This window comes from Bos grunniens, chromosome X (genome assembly GCF_055505025.1).
Source record: "Bos grunniens cultivar Pamir isolate PY7600 chromosome X, Bosgru_T2T1.0, whole genome shotgun sequence".
Lineage (NCBI taxonomy): Eukaryota > Metazoa > Chordata > Mammalia > Artiodactyla > Bovidae > Bos > Bos grunniens.
This window is the reverse complement of record NC_141194.1, coordinates 20,933,220-20,939,064: the sequence shown is the minus strand read 5'-3', so window position 1 is coordinate 20,939,064 and position 5,845 is coordinate 20,933,220. Positions and strand designations below refer to the sequence as shown.

The following is a 5,845-nucleotide window of genomic DNA, read 5'->3' as shown; positions in this document are numbered from 1 at the left end:
CCCCAACTCTCCCCCAACAAGCCAGACCGTACAGAGTCCACCTGGATTTTCCCGAATGATCATCACTGGGATCAGTTTTTCTGTTCTGTATCAGAAAATTCTGAGGCCATCTACTTTCACACGACCACCTCACTATGAATGCTCAGCCCTAAAGTCCAGAAGACAAGGCCTGCAGGGAACAAATTTCAGATGAAGTGCATGGATCTGGTCTGTGGTAGGGAAGAGGCTGCAGGTTCTCAAGATGCTAAAATGAATGAGAAGTTTATTCACAAAACATAGACAGGTATTATACTCTAAAGAGATCCTGTATCAAGTACCAACCTTGGTGAGGACCATTAGAAGAAAATAAACAAAGACCACCAAACAGTAATCTGAAACAAAGCTGCATTTATTTGCTTGTCTGGGAAGGGAGCAGGACTTCAGCTGGTGTCGCCATCTGCACTTGAAAAGATCAGTGAGGACAGAACAGAGGAGGTACACAAATTCTGAGTTCTGGTGTCTGGTTGGCTCACAAGCTGAGCATAAACTCTTCTTTGCAATTGGCCATTGCACTGCTTCACTCCTTAAAAGCGCAGGCACCATTCCCGAAGATGTCCAGGGTGGGCTGCATGAAGCTCTAATGGACTCAGGGTCACTCCGCTGGCCTCTCTGTGTTGTTGACCTCAAGCTGATCAAATCTGTCCTTAACAGGATCTGTAGCACATTAGTACAGCTGGGTTGATCGAGTAAGACCGGCTTGTTATCTGTCTCTTCGCTCATCTCTTTTGGAACTGCCAGACCAAACTTCCCTTAACTTGGTTACGGCAAAAGGCATATATGTATACTTAGAAAAAATAATTTTATAAGCAAGTTCTCCTTCAAAGTTATAAGAACAAAATATAAAGAGGCATTCAGATACTTGTACACAAATGTTCAGAGCCACACTATTCACAATGGCAAAAGGTGGGAACAACTCAAATGTACATCAACACATAGTGGATAAACAAAATCTGGTGTTCACACGCAAGGAAAGGGAATTCAACCCTAAAAAGGAAGGAAGTGCTGAGACCTGTGCCAACATGGATGAACCTCGAAAACATCATGCCAAGTGAAAGGGGCCAGACAGCAAAGATCAGATAGTCTCTGATTCTGTTTTTAGGAAAAATGGAGAATGGGGAAGTCCATAGAGAAATAATGTAAATGGGTGGTTTCCTGGGCTGGGGGAGAGGAAGCTGGGAAGAGAGTGCTGAATGGGTGCAGAGATTTGCCTTGGGGGATGAAAATGTTTTGGAAATAGAGGTTGTGGGTGCATAACACTGTAAATGGAGTAAATGCCACTTAATTGTACACTTTAAAATAAGTGATTCTTACGTAAACTTACCACAATAAAAAAAAGGGGGGGAAGAAAGGGATGAAGTAAACAGAACAGTTCAGGGATCTTTTGAGCCCCATTGAAATAAGAAAGAAAGGAAAAAAAATAGAGAAGAGGAAGCAGGGGCGGCTGACCAATGGGTGATCACTCAGCAAGAGACAGAAGGGAAGGGGGCAGGGGGACATCACCTCGAATGTAACAAGGTTGAAAACACCTGAAAAACAAACAAATCGACTCATTTCCAAACATTTAGCTATTTACCTTCTGCAAACAACCCAGGGATCTCAAAAATGTAAATGATTTTATAGAGAGACAACCACATCCCAGAAGTGCCTTTTCAAAGCTGCAGCCTGGAGGACCTGGGCTGGGGACAACCATGCAAGCAAGTGCCCCACCCCCTGCTGCACACCTGCAGGGGTCCAGGGTCTCTAAGGTGATAAGATCAATTTTTGGTATGTTTAGCTTTTTCTCACCCAAAACGTGTAAAAATTGCATTTCATACACTGTGCAAAAACTTAACAAATATGGAAGTGCATTCTCTTCTGAAGGATGTTTCTAATATTTCATAGACCACTTCACTGTAGATTACATACAGTGAAACCCTTTGTAAAAAGCCACGACCTTCCCGTGGCGTGCTAACAGGGATGGACCTTGAAGTCAAGATGCTCAGTGAAATTAGCCCCTCACCGAAGATGACAACTGCAGGACCCCACTTCTAGGAAGAATCTACCACAGCCAGACTCAGAGACCCAGAAAGTAGAGGGTGGGGGCGGGGGCTGGGGGAGACGGAACCTGAGGAGTTGGTGCTCCACGGGGAGAGAGTTTCACTTGCGCAAGCACAAGTTATCCTAGAGATGTGTTGTACGACAAGGTGAGTCTACCAAACACCAGTGAGCTGGACACGTGAAATGGTGAAGATGCCACAGTTCATGTGTTAGTAACTCATCTAAAAATTTAAAAGTCATCTTGTTAATACTAATTTTTACTTTCTTAGTATTACAGTTTTATTGCCTGAGAGAAATAACAAGGCTTCAGGAGTTTAAACTGACCCTAGTTTGGGTCTGGATACACTTGAGAACATCACAAAAAAAATAACTGTGCACAACCACCACCAAAGCCATGGCTTAAGTGAAATAATCCCAGTTTATTAAAGACCTTCGGGGCTTGTATGTAAAAATTGTGCCTCTGTGGAAGGTCTGCACATCCAAGAATGTAAAATAGTGACACATTAAAAAAAACAACCCAAATGAGGTTGGCACTCAGGATTCATTTGGTGGCTGCTCTTGGATTTTTTTTTTTTTTTAAGAGAGAAAACCAGGCAGGCCTCAGGGCTTGGGGGTGGCTGGGGGGCCTCCCTCCGGGGTCCCTGCGGTCTGGCTGCCTGGATTGGGGCCCCGAGGGGGTGGCGCGGTGGGGGCTGTTGGGGCTGCAGCCACTGGGCACCGTACCACCCTCCAGTAAATCGGCCGGTGCGGGGCCTGTGAGGCCTGGATCCTGTGATGCGAGATGCTCAGCCCCGGGTGGCTCTGGACAGAGCCTGGTGGAGACAACCCGGGCACCCGGGGCTGCAGGGAGTCCTGCTGCCGTTGGAGGTGAACAACCACTGCTGGCCGGGTGTGGATGGTGGTGCTGGGCCGGGCAACACTCTGTGCCCCTGGAGCCTGTAAACCCTGTGGACTTCGACCCTGTGGCCCTGGGGTCTCTGCGCTCAGACACTGTGGCCCTGAGGCTTGTGTTCGTGGAGTCTGTGCCCCTGGACACCACGTGCCTGAAGCCTGGACCGCTGGCGGCTGAGGCCGTTGCGGGGCCCGCTGGGGAACCAGCTGGTAGACACACTGCTGCGGGGCTCGCTGCTGGCTGCTCCAGACCAGTGAACTGCGGGGGAGCTCCACCAGAGCAAAGGGCCTGAGGTCTGAAGTGTTTTTCAAAAGCACCTGAATGGTTCTGGGAGGAGGGGGAGGAGGACGAGGAAGCAGCGGCGGTGGTGTGGACCTCCGGTTTGGTAGCCGAGATCCTGCGGGCCGCTGGCCCAGCTGGATCCCCACAGGAGCGGGGGCCCTAGGGGCACACTCTCCCCCTGAGGCCTGGCTACAGCTAAAGGGGCCCACTAGTCTGATGACCTTCAGGCCAGGGGAGATGGTCGTGACCTGGACGTCAGGGGTTCTTTGTAACGTGCCTGTGGTGGACGGGGCGGCCGCAGGAAGGGAGCTACCTCTGTTCAGCTGGACAGACGATCTCTGGGAAAGACTGGGTGGCTGAGGAGCAGGGCCAGCAGATGGATGGGCCTGAGAGCTGCCCGCCTGCTGTGAGGTAAAGCTGTCACTGCAGGAGCTCTTCTCTAGGCTCCAGGGACGTCTCTTGAGTGGGGGTGGAGGTCTGGCTCCCCAGTCTGGCACTGAGGACTGGATGGACGCAGCCCTAGGCTGTGCTGACTGTGTCCCTGGAGAAGGCTGCCTGAGATGGGCTGAGCCACTGGAGCTGGGTGACGTCTGCACTGGACACTGGGCGCTCTTCTGGACCAGTTGCTCGGATCGACTGACCACTCTCCCAGCATCAGTCTGTGGCCTGGGCAGGAAACTCTTGAACTGGTCATCTGTGGAGGGCTGGGGCAGACACGGCTCTCTCTCCCTTGTGGCTTCGTTCTCAGACCCATTTCCAGTGGCAAGTGAATTATCAGTTGGCTGCCTGACGGTTAACCTTGTTGCCTGGGATTGGTAGGCAGCCTCACATCCAACTGCAGAATCACCTAGTACCTTCTGGGTTGGTTGTGACTCCTCATATCTGACAGGCTTCTTCCCTGTAGCATATTTCTGCACATCCACTTGAGCTGGGACAGCCAAGTTACAGGGTCTCTGTATCCATGTATCTACACACTTGCCTGCTTTAAAAGTCTTAAGGCCATGATGTCCACTTGTTTTACTTTCTCTTATTTTTTTGCAAGAAGTCAGGATTCTTAGCTCAGGAGGAGGTGGACAATGGGACAGCTTCTGTTGCCGATTCAGAGCAGGCGCCGAAAACCTCTTGAGGCTCCTTTTCATGGGAAGAGTGTTTAGCTTTTGTTTGTTATAGAGCAGTCTATTTGCAATGCAGGCTACTGATACAGAAGGGTCTAGACACAGTGGTTCCGCTGTAGCTAAGATCAGTTGGCTCTCAAGCAAAAGTTTATCCTCCTGGGTCCAGTTCTGGTCATCACTGGCTATGGCCTCTACATCGCAGACTAACGTCTGCATGGTGGGACGTAAGAGAATATGCCTGCTTTGGTAACGTGGAGGTTCCCCAGCACTGGACTGCCTGTAGTCCCGTATCTCTGCTATGACACACCCCTGATGAAAAACGTTAACCGCAGACTTTTCCAGGAGATCCACCAATACAGGAGGTAATTCTTCTGCATCCAAGTATTCAAGCAGTTCCCCTTCTTCATAAGCCAGTGGAATGCTCTCTGAATATGATCCATGTTTCCCTTTGAGCATCAGGGAATAGCCCTGCTTTCCTGGGTACAGGTTGATCACCAAACAGGGCAACGACTCTCTCCTAAGAAGCTTCTCTAACAGGTTCACGTTGCTTCTTAATTCCTCCGTAACCTCAGGCTGTTTTTCACATTCTTCAACATAAATGTCATACAGTTTTTCCTGGAGAGACGCCTCTCCGCTCGATGAGTATTTCCTTTTCGGCGGTCTCTGCTGGGCGGTTGCAATGACATACTCCGCGCGATCCAAAGCTTGCTCTAGAGCCTGCTGCATGATCATACAAGATGGGGACCCTGTAAGAAGAGCACATGGAAGTGGGCGATGAGCTCAGTCTTGCAAATGCGGCCACTCCACAGTGGAGCGAGCAGTGTACCTCAAAATAAACACCAAGAAACCCGCCCCTCAACAAGCAGAGCACAAAATACCTGCGACTTGGAGAAATTCAGCGCTGGTCTAGCCTCTCGCTGCTGCAGATGGGCTGGAAGCAGGTCCCACCCCGCCCTCAGGGCATTGCTTCCCAGGTGTGCACAAACAGATTCCAGTCTCATCATTCCATTACCCAACAGCCCACACTTCCTCCAAGGGCTTGGCTGTGATAGACCCTCTTTTCATATAACCTTGAAAGCAAGCATCCCAAACTACAAGTGGCCAACGTAAAAATCCATCATTTTTTGGTATGGCTTTAATACACACCAATTTTCATGGTAATCAGTTTCTGGGAAGGTCATGAAAGGTGGTCGTTTCTCTCTTTGGCGATCACATCACCAAGAATTACTCACTGTCTTGGGAGTCTTTTGTTTGTTCCCAAGGGCAGGACTGCTCCTGGTGTCCATCTTCAGTTTAACACACCCAGTTCGTACCTCTTGACTCCAGGGACACTTGCTGTATTTGGCGCAAGCATCAGAATTCTTCAATGACTCTTCCCATGATCTCCTGCCTGATGCTTTTCATAGAGATATGCACGATAACATGACATTCTTTTACATAAGTGCTTCCCTTTTATTTCCCTAGCTATTTCAGAAAGGGC

The 5,845-nt window shown here is 49.5% G+C and overlaps 1 pseudogene across 1 annotated transcript; it reads right to left on the bottom strand.

Moving 5' to 3' along the window:
* Positions 1-372: 372 nt before the first annotated feature.
* LOC147339916 (transcription factor SPT20 homolog pseudogene) lies at positions 373-5,091 on the bottom strand (annotated as a pseudogene). The gene has a single exon (XR_015159730.1). The product of XR_015159730.1 is annotated as a transcription factor SPT20 homolog pseudogene (transcript).
* Positions 5,092-5,845: the final 754 nt, after the last annotated feature.